This window comes from Podarcis filfolensis, assembly GCF_964270895.1.
Source record: "Podarcis filfolensis genome assembly, chromosome: 5".
In the NCBI taxonomy this organism is placed as follows: domain Eukaryota; kingdom Metazoa; phylum Chordata; class Lepidosauria; order Squamata; family Lacertidae; genus Podarcis; species Podarcis filfolensis.
Genome location: NC_139608.1, coordinates 47,833,351 through 47,856,666, shown reverse-complemented (window position 1 = coordinate 47,856,666; position 23,316 = coordinate 47,833,351). Strand labels below are relative to the sequence as shown.

Sequence of the window (23,316 nt, the reverse complement as noted above, 5' to 3'; positions counted from 1 at the left end):
GCTTGCTTGCTTGCTTGCTTGTTTCTTTTAAAACTGATAATCTTGAGGGTACTAGAATAAGGCATCTAGAAACCACATGCTTTTTATCTTACGTCACTCCAGCAAGCTAATAAAAGGAAGAGCAAATATAGAATTGGCCTTATCTGCTGAGACAGGAGTAAAAAGCATGATTATAGCACTTCGCTCTTGTTCATTCTACGTAGGAGATGTACAAAAGCAGCTGACCTTGATTTCTGGGGGGGGAAGGAACTGCAAGTGAGTAACTTAATTCAAGAATAACATAGTCAAGCTTTTGACTTTTGCCATTTTGTAGTCCTGTCCGCAGATGCAGTAACAAGCAGCAGCCATTTTTGTTGGCTGCAAACAGTTGACTCACTTGCAGATGGATGAGTTTACTCTCTGTTGCTGGGATGGGACCTTTGACAGTTGGGTGGTATTTAATTGGAGTGCTACTCGCCAGCTTCCTTCCTGTGCTTTTATTGATTTGTTTTAATCATTCCTACTACTGCTGTGAAACATCTGTGGCATAAAGGCTCGGCAGATATTAAACTGTAACAGCCCCCAAACTGACTGTATATGAGAAGATGGCAAAAATAGTGTTGTGTTAGTTTATCATCCAGCTAGGTGAGGCTGAGACTGGAGTGAAAGTTAAAAACATGTGTTAAAGTCTTGTCTAACAAACAAATATTTGCAGGACAAACACCCACAGTTTAAAAGGGCTGTGGCCACTTGTTTATTGAGAAGCAGAGATGGAAGAGGAGTCTTTTGTTTCATAAAACACACACTTGGGTCTCTAAGGGGGCAGGGGACATCATGGAAAATCAAGGTATCTTGAATCTGCTTCCTATGCCACCTACACTGGAAGACATCTGGAGAGCAGGCAGACCAGTCAGCTAATGTGTGAACCAGGGCTTGGTGGTTAACTTTCATGGATTTATCCAGCCTCTGATACCACAATATTATGGAGGATGGGTAACTCGGTGACATGCAAGAGTACAAAATAATGCAGAAAGTAAATTTATCTGCTAATTCAGGATAGGTATAATCAGAAAAGCTTATTTGTTTGTTTTGCATTCTCTCATCAAGTATGTTGAAGGCCAAGTGCCTGCAAGGGGATCTTGATAACGAGATTTATTCTAAGGCAGGGGTCAGCAAACTTTTTCAGCAGGGGGTTGGTTCACTGTCCCTCAGACCCTGTGGGGGGCCGGACTATATTTTATTGGGGGGGGATGAACAAATTCCTATGGCCCACAAATAACCCAGAGATGCATTTTAAATAAAAGCACACATTCTATTCATGTAAAAACACCAGGCAGGCCCCACAAATAACCCAGAGATGCATTTTAAATAAAAGGACACATTTTACTCATGTAAAAACATGCTGCTGCCAGATTTAGAAGGCCATTGGGCCTTAGATTGCCTACCCATGCTTTAGTCACTACAAAATAAATATAACCTCCATCTTTCTTCAGCTTATTGTATTCAGACACATTGTTGCATCAAAGTTTCCTCAGGCGGGGTGAAGCTGTAGCATCCCACCATATCTCAACTGATGTTTGCCCAGAACTCCCCTTTATTTCCTCACCTCTGCCACCATTTTATTCCCATATACATGAATGTAACTCTTCACTGGGCTTTTCATTGCTCTGTGTTCAAGCAGGTAGGATAAAATCTGGTAACATGGGTAATTCAAGTCCTGGCAAAGAAGGCAGCATCTCTAAACTATTATATCTACAAATGCTACTTCTGGGTTTGGACCTGGCACCGCAACTTGATGTTAGAGAGCTTTTTAAAAAAAAAAGCATTTTGCACACAATCAGTTGTACTTTCTTCATATTATTAATAATACATATACCTCAACGTGGAAAATGGGTCCTACACTGATGCCTGACTCATATTAAATAAACCTCTATATACCCATTTCTTTAAAGCCCCATATGTATATAGCCTTTTTCCCCTTTACCACCCAATTCTCAGACAAAAGTCCCAAAGGCTGCTAACAAGCCCTGCTGTGATTTGTGACATTATTACAATTTGCATGGGAAAGTTTTACAAGGCAATTCATATGAAATATGCTCTCACATTCCCAGATTTTCTTTTTCCTTTTTGTTTTTAAAGCTGGAAGCATGACAAACTCACTTTACGTTGCACTGTGGCCAGACCACAGTGGCAAGCTGTTAAAACATCGCTTTCTTTTCTTTTTAAACTCAAAAGGTAGGGAGCTGAAAAATCCTGCCCTCTGCAAGTGCCAATTAGTTGGACTAGATTAATGGTTAGTAATATCCTGCTGAGATACCTGCCTTGCATTTTGATTTCATTATTTTTGCTTTGTATCCAAATGGCTTTGTTCTGAGTTGGTCAGTCCTTTTGAGGGGACAAGGGAAAGTTTGGTAGCTGCTTGTTAATAATAATAATAATAATAATAATAATAATAATAATAATAATAATAATAAAAAACAACTTTCAGGTGATTCAGTTGATAGTTTGCCCCAGGCAGCTGAACCTCATTGTTGCTATTATTCCAAATAAAACCTGTAGGGAAGGATGTGTGAGAAGCCCAGAGAGATAGCATGCTAGGAAACAAATTATTCTGAAGCCCTTTGTTATGACTGTGTCTATTCCAAACATGATGGCACAGATTTACTGCTTGCCAGAACTGCTAAGGAGGCATTCTTATTCAATGGCATGTCTTGGCAGAGAGCAAGCCTAACAAAATTGCCAGAACATAGCCCATAACTGGACCATTATCATTTATGAAACATCACACAGTGGCAACATTTATGTGAATGCTACAGCTGTTACTCCCTGGGAATTTCTTTTACATGTTGTTCCAATATCATATCAGGAGTCTATTTCAACCTCTGTCCAGGTTTTTGTCAGCTTGGCTGGATGGCTTTATTTAAATGATAATGCCACCTGAGGGGAAAAATACAGTGCATTACCAGTAGCCCTGCTATTTTTATTCGTAATTTTAGATTTTTATTAGTCATCCATTTGATCCAAACAGTGGACAGGTTTTGTCAGGATTGATGGAACTCTGGCATGGCAGCACCAAAAAAAAAAAAAAAGAAAGAAAGAAAGAAAAAAGGAGAAGAAAATATGCACAAAAGGCAGTCATTTAGAATTAATTGCATGTTATTCACCATTAGTTTGAGTAATCAGAATGATTCATGGAAGCAGCAGCCCTGTGAAAGCTTCACACATGGTTTTTCTACACAAAATATCATTGCAGAAATGTCCTGGGAGACGTTTTAGTGCTTGAGTTGTCTGCATTCCATGCAAGATGGCACAGAATGTCTAGAACATCTCTGAGATAACAAACATTTCCAAGCTGGAAGATAAACCTTAATGGAAAGCAAAATATTTGTGCTCTGTGTGTGAGGGTTTGTGCGCATGCACGTAAAGAACAGCAGGATTTAAATTATTGCTCTGACAAAAATAAAAGGGGGAGGGAAAGTCGTGAAGGATGTGTTAGGTGAGCTGTGATCTCCTTGAGCTACCAAGAAGAATCACCCAGTAGGGTGATCTCTTTATTAGGACCAACCAAGATGTTGCAAATCAGTGAGACAACTTTTGAGTTCTTCAGAATCCTCCATCAGGATTAATGCTAAGCATAACAGGAGATGAGAGTGAGAGCATACATAGCCATATGTGGTCCTTGAAGAGAAAGGCAAAATGGAATTAGCCTGTGGAAGATATCACGCAGTTAGCCTCTACCACAGGCTTCCTCAACCTCGGCCCTCCAGATGTTTTGAGACTACAATTCCCATCATCCCTGACCACTGGTCCTGCTACTTAGGGATCATGGGAGTTATAGGCCAAAAACATCTGGAGGGCTGAGGTTGAGGAAGCCTGCTCTACCGGGTGGCAACAATCCCCAGGACACATCCAGTCTGCTGGGACTGGAAGCAGACTCATGATCATCCATTTCCTGAATGTACAAAGTCCAACTGTCACTTGACTATGCCTCCATCTCCAAGTGAAATTCACTGGTTCTGTCCCTGGCCACAAAATGAACCTGTGCAATCCACCCAGAGCAATGAACAGTTCCAAACAACAGCCAGACCCCACAGTAAAGACTTTACTGTCTCCCACCTCATGGGTACTGCTATGTTTCAACATCCTTACGTTGGAGGGATGGTGGCAAGATTTCACAATACAGTGGTACCTTGGGTTAAGTACTTAATTTGTTCTGGAGGTCTGTTCTTAACCTGAAACTGTTCTTAACCTGAAGCACCACTTTAGCTAATGGGGCCTCCCGCTGCCGCTGCTGCTGCGCCGCTGCTGCACAATTTCTGTTCTCATCCTGAAGCAAAGTTCTTAACCCGAGGTAATATTTCTGGGTTAGTGGAGTCTGTAACCCAAAGCGTATGTAACCTGAAGCATATGTAACCCGAGGTACCACTGTATATATATAAGCTCCCTGCTCCCACTGGTGGGAATTTGCAGAGTGGTAGGTTCACCACTGCAATGGTAATCCTTCTGCTTACAGGGTGAGTGAATCTGACACAGTTGCAAGACAGCGGTAAATTTAGCTCAGCTGGGAGATTTGGGCAGAAGGACACCTCTGCCTAACCCAACTCCCCCAACCCAGTGTAAGGGGTGGGGGGGTTAGATTGCTCTTCCTGAGTTCTTTCAGACATTCTTGAATCAGCTGAACACTGAGAACACCTAGAATTGGTTTCATGGTTTCTACAAGTTATAAACAAGATCATGCTGAAAAAAATTAAACTCCAAACCCCAGAGATATTTTGTATTTCAAAACTCATCTGCTTTTCATTTCTTTTGTTTGTAGTGCTTAGTAGATGTTCAGTCAGAGCTAAGAATCCTGAAAACCCAGTCCTCAGAGCTTTCAGCATCAAGGCCGAATTGCAAATTTTTTCCTTTCAAAGCATATTTGTGCAGCTTTATGACATTGTTTACATGTATATGCTGCCTTTTCTCCAAGGAGTTAGTTGTGGTCTATAGTTTATCCTCACAAGCCTGTGAGGTAGGTTAGGCTTTGAGACAGCAACTGGCCCACAGTTATCCAGTGAGCTGCAGGGCTAAGTGGAGATTTGAACCCTGGTCTACCAGATCCTAGTTTAACAATGTAACCAGGGCACCACACTGGTTCCCTTCAACTATTTCCAGTGTATCCCAGTGATTGCTGGCATATTTCTATCCCAGCTGTTTTCAGTTTACCTGTGGTGTACTGCCTGGCTCAACTGAGCGATCTAGAGCTACTTGCTGCTCAAGCACACTTCTGCCTCTATCTGATTTTGCAGCATGCTGTGCTCTAGATTGCAAGACTTAGCCTATTTATACATTATGCAAGAGCTCCCATAGACTAAGACTGATGCTCACTATTTGGCAATGATTTTAAGCATACATCTTCCTGTGTCAGCATGTGCTCTTTCCATTTGTAGTATCTGTTGGGTTGGGTAGAACCATTTGTCTCAATTGTCAATAGACAAATTGTGACTTACTGTTAGTATCTGTTTGTACAAGAAGCAAAAAAGAGAAGATGATGATGAAATAGTGTAGGTCAATGTGGTCCATGAGGAGCAGACCTGAAAACCTAGCCTCTCCTCCTTTGGTTCTCAGAAGGCATCTTTATTTCCAGGCTTATTCCCATAAACAGTTCTTCAACCTCCATAGTGTGAGTAGTGTTGTGAATAATTTGAGCATGGAGTGAATAGCAAAGACAAAAGAAAATAATTTTAGCTTTTACTAGCTGTTTTTGGAAAGGCAGCAATTGAAACTGTTATTGTAAATATATTATTGGAAGAAAGCTAATTTCAAAGCAGATTGAGCAATTAACCATAGGAGCAAATGAAAACAACACAGAAAAACTAATTCAGCAAAACCTAATCTAGAATATTTCACTACTCAAGCCAATATAAATAACTTGCCTACTGTTAGCCATGCCTTAGCAATGTCTACGAAAGCAGTTCAGAAATTGCCACTGACATCATAATGGATCACATCTTGCTTGTGTTGAAACATCTTCACTAGTTTCCTGTTTGTTTCCAGGAGGAATTGAAAGTGATAGTTTTAACAGATAAACTCTTACATGACACGGGTCTCTGGCTTATATGAAGGAGTGCTTTCCTCCATATTATTCTGTTATCATCTGCTGCCCCCAGAAAAAAACCACACACTGAGGATAGGGATATATGTGCTGATGGATTGGCCCTGGCATCACTCTGAGCACTAGAGGCTGGCAGGGCTGAATGGGGAAACACCTCCACCCCACCACCATTTTTCAGCTTGGCCAAAAGGAAGTTTGGATTGCCTGCAACAGTGCTTTCCCCCCTTAGATCTGCAACTCCATGTTGTTAAAGGTAAAGGGGACCCCTGACCATTAGGTCCAGTCATGGACAACTCGGGTTGTGGCGCTCATCTCGCTTTATTGGCCGAGGGAGCAGGCATACAGCTTCTGGGTCATGTGGCCAGCATGACTAAGCCGCTTCTGGCAAACCAGAGCAGCGCACGGAAACACCGTTTACCTTCCCGCCAGAGTGGTACCTATTTATCTACTTGCAATTTGACGTGCTTTCGAACCGCTAGGTGGGCAGGAGCAGGGACCGAGCAACGGGAGCTCACCCCGTCGCAGGGATCCGAACCGCCGACCTTCTGATCGGCAAGCCCTAGGCTCTGTGGTTTAACCCACAGTGCCCATACACAATATGTAAAACAAAAATAAGGGTCTTAAACAAGGATTGTACTCCTCGCACTCTATCCTACGGATCTGATGTGGCTCCTGATTCAGCACTTTGGAGCAGCCCTGATTGGACCAGCAACCAAACCAACCAGAATCTGGGCCCCAAAGCAAATTGGAAGCCTTGCCTAGGCTTTCATTATTATATCAATCAAACATTGGGGAGAGGGGGTAGATGCCCGCAGGCAGCCATTACAGGGGGAAAGAGGAGGAAGGTCTAAGCCAGCCTGGGATTCCCTGGATCTTGAGTCAGCCTCCCACTGTCATTTAATGACACCAGGCCTAATCTGGGTCCAATAACTCCAGTTTCAGATTGGTGCTACGATTTGCCTGCTCCCTCGCCTTCCACCCAGGTTGCCATGAGCAGCAGGGCTGCAGGTAGGGCAATGGCACACACTCCATTAAGCTGGGCCACTTCCGAAGAAGCTGCTGGGATTTAAAGGCTTGAAATTTTTTGTCCTGTTAGATTTCTAACAGGAAACATTCACAAAAGCAGAATGCTTTCCATTAGTTTGATACTGTTTGTGTCCGCTATCAAATAAAGCAGTTATTTCTTGTTACTCTACTGAACAATGCCTACCATACACAATGCATATCTCAAACACATCACTTTTTGTGCTGGGAGAATTGTATAGATCACAGTTATGTTCAGAGATAACAAGAGAGGTTGGGGGGGGGGACGACCGAACAGCCATAAGAATGATATTCATGCAGACAGGAAGTTAAACTTGGATGCATTTGCCATTTTTAAGATAGTTTCCATTACCTTGGCTTTCCACAGCTAAATTGGTTCCAGAACACAGAAATCAAATACAGCAAGGATTTTCTATTGGGGAAAAAAGAATTTTATTTCTTCCTCAGTTGATATTATCGAACTTTTCTTTTTTCTCAGATAAAGCTGCAAACAATCAACCTTGTTGTGCAGACATTGGGAAAGAGAAGTGATAAGGTACATTCCCATGAAAGAACTCTGACCTTCTGACATCAGTTCAACCTCAATACAGTTTGCATTTGTTTAATACTGAGGGCATGATAGCAAGAAAATCTATGATATTCACCATGGAAGCCTTTGTGAAAAGCTTCTGTATAGAAAAACATTGAGATCCAAGTAAGTCATACTCATAGAAGCATAGAGTTGGAAGGGACATATTGTCCAACCCCCTACAATTCAGAAATTACAGGTAAAGAATCCTGATAGATGGTCATTCATCTTCCAGCGAAGGAGAGTCTACCATGTTCTGAGATGGTCCATTCCACTGTCAAACAGTTCTTACCATCAGAAAGTTCTTCCTAATGTTTAGTCAGAATCTTCTTTCTTGCAATTTGAATCAATTGGTTCAGCTCCTACTCTCTGCAGCAGCAAAAAACAAGGTAGCTCTATCTTTCATGTGACAGCCCTTCAGATACTTGAAGATTGCTTTCATATCACCTCTTCTCCGGACTAAACATTCCCAACTCCCTCACATGTACTTGGTTGCCCTCACATGAAGGCTTGGTTTCCAGACTTTTTATCTTCTTGGTCACCCTCTTCTGAACATGTTCGAACTTGTCAATATTCTTTTAAAACTGTGGTGCTCAGAACTGGACACACTACTCCAAGTGGAGTCTACACAGAGTAGCTCCATTGATTTCAGTGCATCTTCTCTGAGTATTTACTTACTTCAATCTCATGTAAAGCATTTAGAAAATATTTTCTTCAAAATTACACAAACACTTTCCACCCACTTCTGAAAGGTTCATAGTACAGTGCATGGCATGGGGGTGTTGTATTACACACACAAAAATGGTATACTCTACAAAAAAAACCTGTAGACATTTTCAGTACTTCAAACACAAGTCCATAACAAAGAAAATAAACACATACAGAAAAATAAATTTCACATAGTGAACAACAAACTGCTTATAGTGTGCACATTATGAAGTTCCTCCAATTGTGGAAGTTTGTCTGCCAAAAAATTCTACAAGTTTCCAGCTCACATGGCTTGCATTGATGCAAGTGGAAAGCCCAGGTTGTGGATTTATCGGAGTTTTAAGGATATGTTGTATTTTTATCTGCTTTAGAAGTTGTGCTAAACTGGTTTTATTGGACTATTGGTTTACTGTTTTATTGTATTGTAACCATCTCCACCCCCCCCCCCTGGATCCTATACAACTGAGTGCCACAATTTTTCCCTCTGAAATCCTTAAGATACTTGGGAATAACAATGTGACGGCTGAGTTGCAGTAAGCTGCCTAATTAGAAGTTAATATATGTGCACTTCTTGAGAGATAGCTGAGGCATGCTGTTTGGCCACCTTCTTCTGCCCCCTTGAAGCACTTTGCTTGCCCAGAGCTGCATGATAAAACAGTTGCTCCTTTGAAATAGTGTGTCATGTGAAGTTAACCCAGAGCATGACCATCCCCTTGGAGAAAAATGGAGCAGCTTGATTTGAGCATTCCAAATTAGATAGAGGTGCCTCTGGCACCAAGGAGACATTTGGCAACTGAAGATAACTCTAAGGCACAATTTATTTTCTGCTAGACAAACAGAAAGGGGCAATTTGGAAGTGATGTAGAGAGGTTTTGTAGTGCTGTAGAAGGGCCAAAGAGTGACAGAATGCCATGGCTGTCCTCATTTTGCAGAGCTCACTTTGAGTATAAAGTAATATATTAGATTCTGGCCTAACAGAAATAGATGTAATCTACATATCCAGTTGCATCATCTCCTTGTTCTCAGAATGTTTCCCCTACATTTGGCCAAAGTCTCTTGATTTCCCACTTTGGGTTTGAAAGAGAGTACCAGCCTATTTACTCCTAAGAGAACAGAAAGGTTTCTGAGGCCCTTCTGGGAGGTTTGGTGACCCTCAAGAAGTGGTGTGTGTTGAAGTTAATCCACAGCATTGGGCTTCTCAACCAGCATTGCCATTTCTATTAGCAATATTTATATTTCGTCTTCACTTTATGAAAAATGAACTACAGTGGTACCTCAGGTTACAGGCACTTCAGGTTACAGACTCCACTAACCCAGAAATAGTACCTCAGGTTAAGAACTTTGCTTCAGGATGACAACAGAAATCGTGCAGCAGTGGTGCGGCGGCAGCAGGAGGCCCCATTGGCTAAAGTGGTACCTCAGATTAAGAACAGTTTCAGGTTAAGAACGGACCTCCAGAACGAATTAAATTTTTAACCCAAGGTAACACTGTAGTCGGTTTATTTTCTTAACACCGGGGAGCTTTGACTCCATTAATTCCAGCCTTGTTGTTTTCATATCACTGAAAGGAAAAGCTTGCCACTGATACTACTCTACCATGTTTCCTATGCTAGTAGTACAAGCTGTAATTACTTTCTCCTGTTCTAGTAAACAGGTTTCATTGACTTCTATAGGAGAAATTCTTCAGGGAAAAAAACCTAAGCATCATCCCAGAATTTTCCACAGGTACAGCAATGGATCTTCTTACAGCTAGGCTCAGGTTACCATCTATAATAGCTAGAGCTGACCTGATTTATTTGAGATACTGGTTCAGATTAAATGACATGTAAATTACTAGTCCTACTAAACTGTGCTGGATGGAACAATTAAGGCTCAGAGGTAAGGTAAATGGGTGTTTAAAAAAATTTGGCAAGTTAAATGCTGCCAAAATGCTCCTTGGCCTTAGACTGCCATTGTGCCCTGAGGGATTGTTTCTTTGATGCACAGAAAGATTGTGCTATCATTAATCATCTGCACTTCTCCCAATGGGACGCTATGATTAAAAAAGATCTTAGTGGGGTACATTCATTTCAAACATTGACTTTCCCCCCGTTACATGGGCCTTTATAAAACTTAGATGCCAAGTAATGCCATCTGCTTATCTTGAAGAGAAGTATAAAGGCATCCCACAGCAGGACAGAAAATGTGCTTTTGGATGTAATCATATTGAAGATATAACTCACTTTTTTATTATTCTGCCCACTATATGCTGACCCAAGGGAAATTCATTACCTAGCATTATTTTATAGTACCTGGATAAAACAGCTCAAGATGATGTGCCAGTTATTAGATAACCAGCTTTATATTACTTTATTTGACCAGCTGAGTTTTGCTAATGATTCTAACTTACTAACTGACCTGTGTTTTATGTGCAGTAAATACAGTGCATAGGTTTTCGTTTTTGTGTACTTTGCCAATGTACATGTCATTTTGCAAACTATTAATCGGTCCCGTGAATGGATGAGAGGTTTTAAGCTCTTTGGCTATATGCAGTAAAGTTTATTACAAGAACTAAAAGGGGAAATAAAAGAGCTTCAGATGAGAAGCTTGTTTAGATGGAAGCCCAGATCATACCCATACCCTTAAACAGTGGGATCACAAATGTCTCAGGTGCGTTTTGACCCAAACTTCACAGTCTTTCCTACTGCAGCCTTGGAGAATGAGTGCTCCAAAGCTGGGTGGGGGAAATTGAATGGACCGTTACCTGGAGGGGCAAATGATTGGAAAGAAAGGCAGGCATACCACACTGGCAATCCAGTGTGATCAAGAGATGAATGCCAGGATTTCTTCTACCAGAAAGATAGGGATGCAAGGGAGGGGAGGAAGGGAGGAGGCACCTTCCTAGAGAACAAGGGTGGGGAACCTTTGGACCTCCAAATGTTGAACTACTGTACAACTCTATTCAGCTTTAACATGCATGGCCAATGATCCGATATGCTGGGTATTGTAGCTCTGCAACATCTGGGTGGCCATTGTTTTCCCCACACCTCCTCTAGAAGCTGATTTACAAGGAATTGCATCCTTGTACAGTGGTACCTCGGGTTAAGTACTTAATTTGTTCCAGAGGTCCGTACTTAACCTGAAACTGTTCTTTTTTTTAAAGTAATATTTATTGAAGTTTTAAGGTTACAAAAAGGAAAAAGAAAAAACACCAAATTCAACAAAAACAAGACATCACATCACAATAAAAAACCGAAAAATAAAAAACAATTAAAAAGGGGGGGGAAACAAATCAAACCTTCCCATAACTTACCTTTCATTTGCTTGTTTCCCTGACCTCCTCACACCTCCCTTTTTTGTATTCTAAGTCAATCATCCATTTCAGCAAATCCTTTCCCTCTCTTCAAATTTTTGTCCTGAAAATTTATCTTGATATTAATATAAGTTTACTTTCCCTCCTTTCACCAATTAACAGTCTATTTTTCTTAAATCTTTGTTACATTTCTGCTAAAATCACATAAATTCATTCCAACATCATTCTAACATTCATTAATCTTACAATACTTCTGTAAATAGTCTTTAAATTTCTTCCAATCTTCCTCCACCGACTCTTCTCCCTGGTCTCGGATTCTGCCAGTCATCTCCGCCAGTTCCATATAGTCTATCACCTTCATCTGCCATTCTTCCAGGGTGGGTAGATCTTGTGTCTTCCAATGCTTTGCAATAAGTATTCTTGCTGCTGTTGTAGCATACATAAAGAAAGTTCTGTCCTTCTTTGGCACCAATTGGCCGACCATGCCCAGGAGAAAGGCCTCTGGTTTCTTCAGAAAGGTACATTTAAATACCTTTTTCATTTCATTATAGATCACTGAAACTGTTCTTAACCTGAAGCACCACTTTAGCTAATGGGGCCTCCCACTGCCGCCGCGCCGCCGAGGCCCGATTTCTGTTCTTATCCTGAAGCGAAGTTCTTAACCTGAAGCACTATTTCTAGGTTAGTGGAGTGTGTAACCTGAAGTGTATGTAACCTGAAGCGTATGTAACGCAAGATACCACTGTACATTTGGGCAGAAGTCTTTACAAACCATAAAATGCCTATCTCAAGATGCCGATTTTCTGGGGTACATAATAAAATAAATGCATCTACTTGAGACTTCACTTAAAATCACTTTGAATAAAATAGTGGTTAATCAAAACTGACGTTTCCCTGTTCTCCCTCCACCTCCATTTTTAAAAGATTTATTATCACTGCATATTTGATCTTGCTGAACTTAGAGAACAAAAGATCCTTTACATAATACATTGTTCCAGCCTCTTAAAATGCTATTCAATTTATTTTCACAAGAGCTGGCTATTGGAATGCAAATGTTCATTGATCGGCCATCCAGGCAACAGGGAGTACCACTTACAGATGTTTCTTTTGAAGAACGATTCCCTTGTACATGAGGCCACCAATCATCTCCCTCAGATCTTACATCTTTTGTGCCAATATCATGTCTTCAAGGTACTTCGCTGATTTCCCCCCTCCTGAATTTGCTGTGATAATCTTACAAATGATACCAATTTTGTATATGGTTTGGTAGCATTTCTCTTAACATTGTGCTTTTAAAATATACATTCAATTGTAGCAAGCAACCTTGAATTGGAAATGGATTGGTCAAGTTGGCTCACTTTTAATTTAATTTACAGTAGATTGCACAAAATATTAATAAGTTGTAACTACTAAAGGAGTGAATGCACACATTTCTTTTCAAAGCTTTTCACTCTATTCCAAGGGCTTGGGGCAAGTAAAAGTACATTTTTATCCTGTTTTATCCTCATAACAACTGTGTGAGGGAGTATGAGCTGACAGTCAGTTAACCACTTCTGTGACATGTGAGTTGTGTTCCTTTAGTATTACAAGTTTGTAACTCTAGTCCTCTTCTGGTTTTCAGTCTGAACACACAAAAGGGCAAGTGTGAATGTGCGGCATAAGCTCCACCCTTCAATCATGCTACATGAACCAGGCACACAAGGCATACATGATAGGCCTTACTCACACACAGCATTTCCAAAATGGGGAAAGGAAGCCTGGTCAGAGTTCCTGCCCCTGTCTTTGAGCAAGTCAGACCAAGGCTAATCACGTATTGGTCAGGGACTGTGCCTTGCATATGCAGCATCACTGAGAGGGCGGGGTTTTTGGTGGGCACGGGGGATTTCAGGGAGGTAGAGGGTCAACAAAAATGGTTGCTCCTCCCTTCCTCCAGCAGAGCATCCCATGGGTAAAGTCCCATCCATGGGTAGTTTGTTCCAACCCATAGAGTATTTGACAGTATTTCAGGAACTGACAGCTTATGAGACCCTGTATTTCAAGCCTATCAAAATGATCAAGGGATGACAGTAAGTAAGTCTTACTTATATTCAAATTTTGGGAGGATAAAGTCAAGCAAAATGCAATGCCTGTCACCGCTTGACTAACCATTGTTCAGGGATGGAGGACTAACTTGGCGTTTTCCCTTTTTACTTGGTTTAAGGAGGCTTCGTTTATCACAATATCTGAAAAAACATACTCGTCCAGGGGTAAAGACAAACCTACAGACTATGCAGCTACATATTGGTCATTCATTATTTATGTCACAAGACAAATTTAGGTCTGGCAAGGTCCTGAAAAGTATGTTTTTATCTGGATTTGTTTGTATCCCATGACTTTTTATTAACCGCTCCATTGTGCTTCCATTGAATCATTATCTTATTCATTGTAGTATTATTTCTATATTCCTGCAATAACCATTTTTCTGCTCTGCATCATTTTATTAACTTGTGGACCATATGATGTCAAGCATGCAAGCCTTCTTTCTGTGACTCTAAAACACCTGTATTGCTATGTGTAACAAAATGAAATAACTTTTGAAAAATGCAAATTCAGAATGTGCTGCACAAAGTTTGTAGAGTGAATTTGGAAACTTTACCATATTTTGAATATTTCTGAATATTAATTTCAGCACTACTCTATGCTTCCTCTTAAGGTTTTTTAGGTCTAGAGAATGGAAAAGTACAGCAAGTGCTTTTGAATATATGTGTTCTTTATCACCACCAGAAGTTTCTATTTTCAACACACAGCTGACTTACGAATATCTAAAAATTCAAAGCAAAGATATGGAATAGGCAGGATGTCACCAGAATTATGACAAGATCAAAGAAGTTACAGCCCACTATCGACCAGTTATTTGTCATCAGGTGGCACTTTGACAGCAGACTTATATTACAAAGCCATTTCTCTTCTCTATTCCACATAAACATCCCATTAACGTTTCTTACCATAGTTATTTTTTATATATATGTGCTCAAAAATGAACATAAATGGTGTTCTGAAAATCCATTTAGGAATCATAAGCAAGAATAAATCAGGCAATCAAAATCCAACCTTCACATGCAAAGAAATAAGACGAAATCTTTCTCAATAACTAGAGATGTTGCCATAAAAAATGTCATGTAATTGGGAGGAATGGTCTTGTAGAATGTCAAACGGGGGAGGACACCCACAGTCTGTGGAAAAAAGGAAGGGCTTTTGTTTTTGTCTCGCTAAAGGGAATTTTGGTAGGGGCAGCCTTGTCCATCTCTGAGAGGTTGTCAGGGTGTTTGAAACTTTTACAAGATCAGTACTAGAAGATAAGCCTTGGCAAGATCATACCTAGGCTGCAATTCAAGCTCCAGGGCACAGGTGAAAGGACCAGGTCCAGAAACAGGAGGCAGCAGCAGATTACACTTAACCACATAGTAACTTGTTGGCATCTTGCAAACTCCATAGCCTTCTGGGTGTAAATTGCATTTCAGATATCCTTTCTTCTTAATTGTGTAGCCCAAATGTCCTTTTAAGATCTTAACATGACTTTCTCCGGCAGAAAATTGTGTTTAAAAAAAAAAGTCATGAGAAGTGGGCACAGTTACTTAGAAAGTAATGCCAAAAAGCAAAAAGAGGATTTCTCCATTTCTATTGCCCAGCTGCCTCTCCAGTCTCATAGTCTCAGGCTGTTTTTAAAGTAATGTTGCACTACAACATGTTCTCGTTTTGTATTTTTATATTGAGAACCTCCCTGCTTCATCTTCGTATGAAGGGCAGAATACAAATTTAATCAACAACAACAACAACCTTTTGTAAGCAGTGCTAAACAGCTTTGCAGGGGAAGCAGACTGAACAATCTTTAGAGAATGGGCAAAGTCCTTAAAAACTGGAAAGTGTGTTACACTGATAAAATCACAAGACACTTTTTTAGAGGACCTCTGAATGATGACCAGTCTTGTCAATATTCTTATGAGTTTCAAGTTCATAGCCTCCCATTTTCCAAAAAAACCCCTCAAATAAAGGTCATACCATAAGGTAGAAAAATCATAATTCTATTGTGTCAGGGCCTTCTTAAAGGTTTGCCAGATTGGATCTCTTCAACTTACGTGATTTAAAAATCTTTGTATGGATAACTCCTTCAGGCACTTAACATTAAAAGTCAGCACAGAAATCCCCAAACGTGTTGCCTTGATAAAGCATGGAGCAAACAACCATGGGCAGTTCATAGGACAAAATGTTATGGCAGATGTCAAACTACTTACTAGCTGTGCTTGATGTTACATAGCTTGTTAAAAGGCACAAAACTTGTTTGACTTTCTTTTGCCCTACAATATAAATTACGTATTAGAAAGATGCCCATGTACTAGAGCTTTATAGCTTAGCATACATAGTTTTCTGTTTGCTCAATATAACAGCATGAAGTGAAACTGGCCTTCTGCCATTTCAATATCACTGGTCTCTTCCTCTTTGAATTTATTAGGGTTCAGCTGGATTCTATTAATGGTTTAATATCATTAGTATTAGTACTTCTCAACCATGCAACCTTCAGAAACAATGCATATCAATAACTGATTGGTTCTCTGTGGAGAAAGAAGGCCCATGCATTTAGACGTCTGAACTAGAGTGGGGACCCATTTCATTGCCTTTTGTTAGCATCACATGTCCTTGTGAACATATTTATAGTAATACACCTGTACACCTAAATGTTGGAATCTTTAGCCTCTACCCTAGAGTCATGCTGTACCATGGCAGAAACCATATTTTCAGTAGGCGGGATTAACAATGAGACAAAATACTAGAGCTCAGAAAACTCAGATGTGTGGTCCATTACACAAATAGACATAGTGAGTACAAAGATAATATTCAAGGGAAATTAGCACATTTTTTGGTAAATCTGGAGGAGGCAGGAGATGGAGAAGACTAGCAGAGAGGAAGCCAAATGAGTATATCAAAAAGTATTTGAATGAGGTGCTTTATTTTAATTGTGATATCGCATCATTCATTGTGCTAGATTCACACATACTCAGTAATGCAACCTGGAGCATGTAGCTTAATGAGTTGCATATTGCCAAATCAAAGCTTACCTACAGTCCCAGATAGGACACTTTCCTGTAAATCAATTTTAACACATCAGATGTTCACTGCATCCTGTCCCCTTTGTTCATGGAGGCAGAAACTATTTGCCAACTAGGCAGCATCCCAAAATGCGTCCACTCAACCATTTGAAGAACTGCACAGCCATTTGGAGCAGTGCTCATCATAATTAAATATTTAACTTGTTTGCACTCTTTTAATGAGAGGTTACGGAAATTTTTCCTGGCCTCAACTAATTGCTGGGGAAATCTGAGGTACATAAAATAACCAATACAAAGCAAACTGGCGTTGGAACAAATTGTTGGTTTGAGTTACAGTATTTATGCAGCAAAGATAAAACACACAGTTATGGACAGAATGGAAACAACGTGCCAAGTGAAACTGGGAACCAATTTAATCCTAAAGTGGCCCAGATTTTATCTACATGACTGTCAGCAATGGTGGGCTATTTATCACCTCTGTTGAGGGGGACCATTGATATACTGACTTTAATGTGACAAATATCCTCTCTTAATATGACTGCTACTGCTATATCACCATCAGGATGTGTGACATTACAGAGTGTAAGAACACATCCCGGCTCCAAGAAGGCTGCAGACTAAAATTGGACATGGAAAGCATAGGAAGGGGAGGCAGGGATAAATAGGGGGGGGGGAGTGTGATTGTTTCATGTGTGATTGTGTGTGTGTAAACCAGTGTAAAGACTATGTTGAATGTGCAGGTACTCACCCTCTACCTTCAAAAATCATTCAGATTATAATACAGTCCCTTCTAACTGGCAGTTTCCATGCCATCTGCATACACACACACACACACACACACACACACACACACACACACATAGAGTAGAAGCTTAAATTCTTTTCTAGTGGCACTTTGGAACATACCTGCATGTTAGTTTCACTTCCCAAACAGCTGTCTGGCAGCGTCACCAAGCCTTTCAGATAGTGGCATAAACAATAGGGTCAGGTTGACCTGAAATGGGTAACAAGCTATGTAATTACAAGTGACACTGACCTTCACAGCTATTGGAGTTTTGTCCCCCAGACTTGTGCCAACATCATATCTGAAACAACATAGTGCCATTTATAAGATTATTCAAAAGGCTGTTTTCTCCCTAACAAGAAAGGTGTGAGGTCAAATGCAACAGGCTTAGTAACTTAACTTAAGACCCTATCAAGATCCACCTGCCTGACCAGATCTAGGATTGTTAGATTGTGCAATTTGGGCTTCAAATGCCATAATGTTGTAATTTCATAATAATGTTCTATTAAGTCTAACAAATGGTTGAAACCACTAAAAATCCCTGATTTATTTTGCTCACCTACTCCTACCCAACTTTACAACCTAATGCACATAATCCTCCACAAGCAAATAGCAGAGATTTGATAAAATAGGGTTTCCATGTCCAGGATCCCAATGGCTAAATTAGCACCTGGGGGGAATTTTGAAAAATTGGCAAAATGTCTGGGTTTTTGCCAACAGAACCAAGAAGTATGGGTTTGAGTATCACTCTTTGACTTTTCTGGGTGAATTCTGAAAAGGTTAATTTCCCTCAAAAATCTCAAGAACTTTGATGCCAATAGGGTTGCCATATTTCAATTTTCTTGAAATATGGCAGCCCTATAATAAAATAAATTCAAAAAATACTGATTTCCCACATGGTCTCACCAGAGAGAAGATTATGCCCAGAACCCAAATATAGCATATAATAATGGTGGTGGTAACAATATTTCTGTACCACTTTTAAAACAGTATACAAAAATAAATCCATTTAAAACAGATAAACCAAATCACAGATAATAGGACAGAAGGGCATAGTGGGGCCTATATAAGAGATGCAAATGTCAACAGTGACAATATTAAACTTATTCATATCCATATTACAACTTAATGAGCTTCTTTGATCCCACAGTTCCTTTGGATAGACTCTTCAAAAAAAATCTTCAGGAGTCATTGTAAACATAAGGAGTGAAATTCAGTGTTGCACCATCTTGATGATTCGTTCAGGATAAGCTTTTAAGCTTCCCAGGTGGAACAATTCCCCCTCTGGGGGTTCTCGCAACCCCCCTCCCCAGAGTCAATTTCAGGGAAAATCTGTGCAAGGCCTCTTTAGTTGGCTCCTACCCGTGGAATGCCCACAGTGTACTAATAGAGCTGGATGGTGATGAGCCACAGTGCATAGATGCTTTACTACAGGACTGATAGAAAGAAAATGAAACATGGGATTTTGCTATCTCATTTGCATTTAAACTTGTAGCTTCCATAGTCTAGAAGTTTGAAAAGCCCCCTCCTCCTTTCTTAAGTTTTTTAACTGTGTAGAACATTTTTACAAGCTGCACCTTTCTGATGCCTCATTAACATAGCCACTGTAAACACAATGGTACAGTTGATGTGAACCACATCAACACAATTTCCAGATCCTGCCATTAATCATTTCTCCTGTCGGGAGCACTATTTTAAACCTTTCTCCTCCTATGGAGATGCCAAACCGGCAAAGTCTCTTAAAAAAGAAGAAAGAATGTCACACAGCTTTTACATCTGCTTAAAGCTAACTGAAGGGTGATGCATATAAACACCTCATTTAGAGAGAACACCGGCATAAAAAGTTGACAGGCGAGAAAAAGCAATTGAAAAGATTAATTCGCTAGGATGTGGGTGCTGAGATAAGCTCTTGAGATGCAGCATCTTGTTTTCAATGATGTCTCCAAATGTGGCTATGGTCCTAAGAACATTTAATTATGTTTAAAGCAGCGAAAGAAAGAGCTGCAGTGTTTAAAATGGTAGCATAGCTAGGACTTTGCACACACGCCCAGAGCTTCCATCTTTAAACAAAAGATATTTATCTTTAAACAAATTTGGTTGGTGTTAGATGTTATGGGAGACACAGAGTTCCCACCAAAAAATGTATTATTTATAACTTATTATTTTCCTATAATGATATACCACTTTTCTTCTAGCATGGAACTCAAGGTGACATCATCTGGTTCCCACAAAGTCTCCCATGCAGGCATTAACCAGTTCCAAACCTACTTAGCTTCACCAAGGTGGTGGTGTCTGCTGCTTTCAGACCATACCTGGGACCCACCCTAATGGAAGCACTGTCAACTTCTTCACCACTAAGTTGTAGTTTCACTTGTCCCATGTCATGAGGAGTGTCCATATAACCTGCCTCACCTGTTCTGTGAATGGGTGCTGGACAAGGGAGTCCATTTGAGCATCCCCATGACATGTCATTATACATAATGGTACATCTGTTCTCCCAGCCTCCCAGGTGTTCCAGCTGTTAGTGCTAGTATTACTACTACCCATATTGTTGTGGCATAGAATCATAGATTCATAGTCATAACTGGTGGCTCAGTCTTCAAGGTTTCACATGAGACTTCATTGATTTTGGTGCAAGATACTAGCACAATCACACCTCTAGAAATCAGTCTGGTTTTTTTTACTTTGCCAGTATCAATATATATCAATGTGACTCAGTGTCTGCAATTTCAGTCTTCTTCACTTTAGTTAGGTTGCATGTCTTTCAAAATGTTCTACTGTAGACTTCCATGTAATCTATTACCAAGGTAGGCTTTCTAATTGTTATGTCTAACAACAACCATCCATGATAGCCTGGATATTACTAAGGAGGAAAAATAAAAGGGATTCAACAGCTCCATCCATTTGTATAAGGGTGTTGCATAAATTTCAGGAACAGAGAAACGTCTTCCAGGAACTAATATTAGAAAGAGAGATGATTCAACAAAGACATTGAAAATAACATTTAGACAGAAATGCACTAAGACAAGTTAATTCTTATCATCTAACAATGACACCTTAAACCTTCCTAAGCCATATCAGAAAACAACTCCTGTGTGTACCTAAAGATGAATTTACAGATCACATGAACAATTGTGTTATTTACAGTTAACAGTTGATAACTCAAATCTATTAAACCAGTAGCATCAGTGATTGCAAATTAATACATTCCCGCAATTTTCCAAGTGAAGGGCATGGGGGGGGGAATTCTGGAAGCAGTTAACACAGATATGAGCACTAAACTTTTGCTAAATTCCACTGTGTCGTGAAAGATCACATAAAATAAGAAAATGAACAGGTAAGGAAATGTAATGAAGTGTAGTCTGGATCACATACCTTCCAAGTGCCCTGGAAAAAACAGGACATTCCATTTTTTCATGTGAGACCTCTGAACATTTTGGGTGCCATGCTCTCACACTGTGCTCTCCCCCCCCCCCCCCAAGTGCTTTTTTCAGGGCTGCGATCTCATGTGGCGAAAAGATCCCACACTTTTTTTATTGGGACAAGAATGAGGTGCAGGTCATGTGACTTGCCAGGGAACATGTCCTGGTTTTGGGTTGGGTAAAGTTGGGTGGTATGTTAATGCAGCCAGTGACATTCTAGACTAATGCAGAGGGTTCCACGCGGAGAAAAGTGATAGGCCTTCAATCCTAGCTGAAATATTAGTGACACTGATATATGCATGGGGAGAAAGTTGCCACAGCTTGACTTTAGAGTCCTAGCAATTAAAATATACCTCAGTTTGACAGGAGTTAGACTTCCTGGCAATATCATAAATATGCAGGAAAGCAGGTGTGATTGAATGCTTTCATGTCAGGAAATGTGGTCCAGATGATCCAACATAGAGGCATTTAGAGAACATTGTTGTGTTCATTCACAGCAAGATCAATAGATATTGGACAAAGACTGTTTCTTCCTGAGGCGTCAGAGTTACGGTAATCAACATTGTAATCTGTAAATGCTCCATATATATTGAATTCACACATACCAAAACCTGACCAGACCCATCCAAGGATAACAAAAAGCACTAATTAAAGACTATGAGGCATAAAGAACCAGAATCACTCCACCACCACCACCACCTGCCCCTCTCTCTGAGCAGGAGGAAGGAGTTCTTCTGAAAAGTAGAAAACACTTGATCTCATTGCCAGGCCAAAGTGTCTGTACACAAAACTCAATTTCATGTTGGATAAGAATCCTTATTTTTCTGGTCATGATTATATATTCTCAGCAAGTAATTTTATTCTTTGTTATGTTTTGTGTTGATGCTGTTTGTTTAATTCTGAAACTTCTTTGGGGTCAGATAATGAAAAGCAGGATCCTCTAATAAATAAAAACATTAATTATATCTAAGCACTCATTCCCTCACATGCTGAGATGGTGAAAGGATTCTTTATCCTCCTCCCCTTCCCTACCAAACAGAAAGGGACTTTGGATAGGGACTCTCTTCATTTGCCATCTCAGGCTCTCTGAAACACTGAGACAGTACTTTTAAAGTGCTCACTTTGGCAGCACATATACTAAAAGAAAATACTTTTTAAATCACTACATGAAGACACAATAATTGTTCCAGTGACTTTGACAAGAGCTTTCCCCATATGCACTTCAACTGCTCTCTTCTGTATATGAAAAGTATGAAAATGGGAGTGAACTGCTGAGTGGTTTGGGGGGAGGCTTAAGGGCTGTACTTAGGGCTGCATGGGAAACCTGTGGGGTCTGGATTGAGCCCCCTTGGCATTAGTTTCCTATTCCCACTCTGTGGACAACTGCAAAGGGAATTAAGAATTATTACAACAAAACCACATCCCATTATCTTCCCATCACAGCAAATGATGTGGCATGTTCAAGAGCTTGTTACTGTAATTGTGTGATTCGTTTTGCAGTCTGGAAAATCCATCATGGCCACATTATCAAGAGACATTTAGAGAGAACTCTTCCCGGACTGCCAGCTCTTTGGATGGTGCACAATGAATTACATTTAAAAGCAGACAGTCCAGTCACAACCAATGTAATAAAAACAGTATCTTTGCTGCTGAGAAGAAACGTTTAATTGGGTAGGAATGACCCAGGCAAGAAAAACACACGTGCAGGAAGTAGATCAAGTTCTAGTTGGTATGTTAACTGAACAGCACAGGAGCTATTGGGGTATGGCTACCTCCTATGTCATACCAGTAACTTCCCACTCTAGACTCACTCTAAGTCAAAGGCTTGCAATGCAATGGGAAGTAACCACAAGGGATGTGCACTGACCGCAAGGTTCAGTTCAGCCTCTGGTCCAGTGATTTGGAAAACAGCCATCCTCAATCCAAAGCACTTCAGAGGCTGGCCAATTCAGTTTGGGGTGTGAGACTGAATCAGTTTTGGGAAAACAAAGCAACGTGTGCACGCAGGCACACACACACCTCATTTACTATGGCAAAATAAACAACAGCTCCCTCCCCCTTTTGACAAACTGGATGGAGTTTATAGGCATGGTAATCCCTCCAGAGTGGATAAAGTGACTAACTGGTCCAAGAGTTTCTGTACTGGACACCTTTAACATTTTGGAAGGGGAGGAGGAGGTCCTAAGGGGATCCATTGTGTCACATATCAAAAGCGACAGTGGCTTTCCTGCAAGAGAAGATAGAGCTTCAACTGGCACACCAGACTAAGCTGGTGAAAAGCACTGCTTTTTACCTATGGCACTGGGAGTCAGAAGGAACTGTTCCTCAGTGGTAGAGCACA

The 23,316-nt window shown here is 40.4% G+C and overlaps 1 long non-coding RNA gene across 1 annotated transcript in view; it reads right to left on the bottom strand.

Moving 5' to 3' along the window:
• LOC310763852 overlaps positions 1-20,063 on the bottom strand; it is a 96,664-nt gene extending 76,601 nt beyond the window's left edge. The window contains exons 1-2 of the long non-coding RNA XR_014548849.1: positions 19,966-20,063; positions 17,676-17,763 (exon numbers count right to left, since the gene is read on the bottom strand). This is a non-coding gene — a long non-coding RNA (uncharacterized lncRNA). The remainder of the gene's footprint in view (positions 1-17,675; positions 17,764-19,965) is intronic.
• Positions 20,064-23,316: the final 3,253 nt, after the last annotated feature.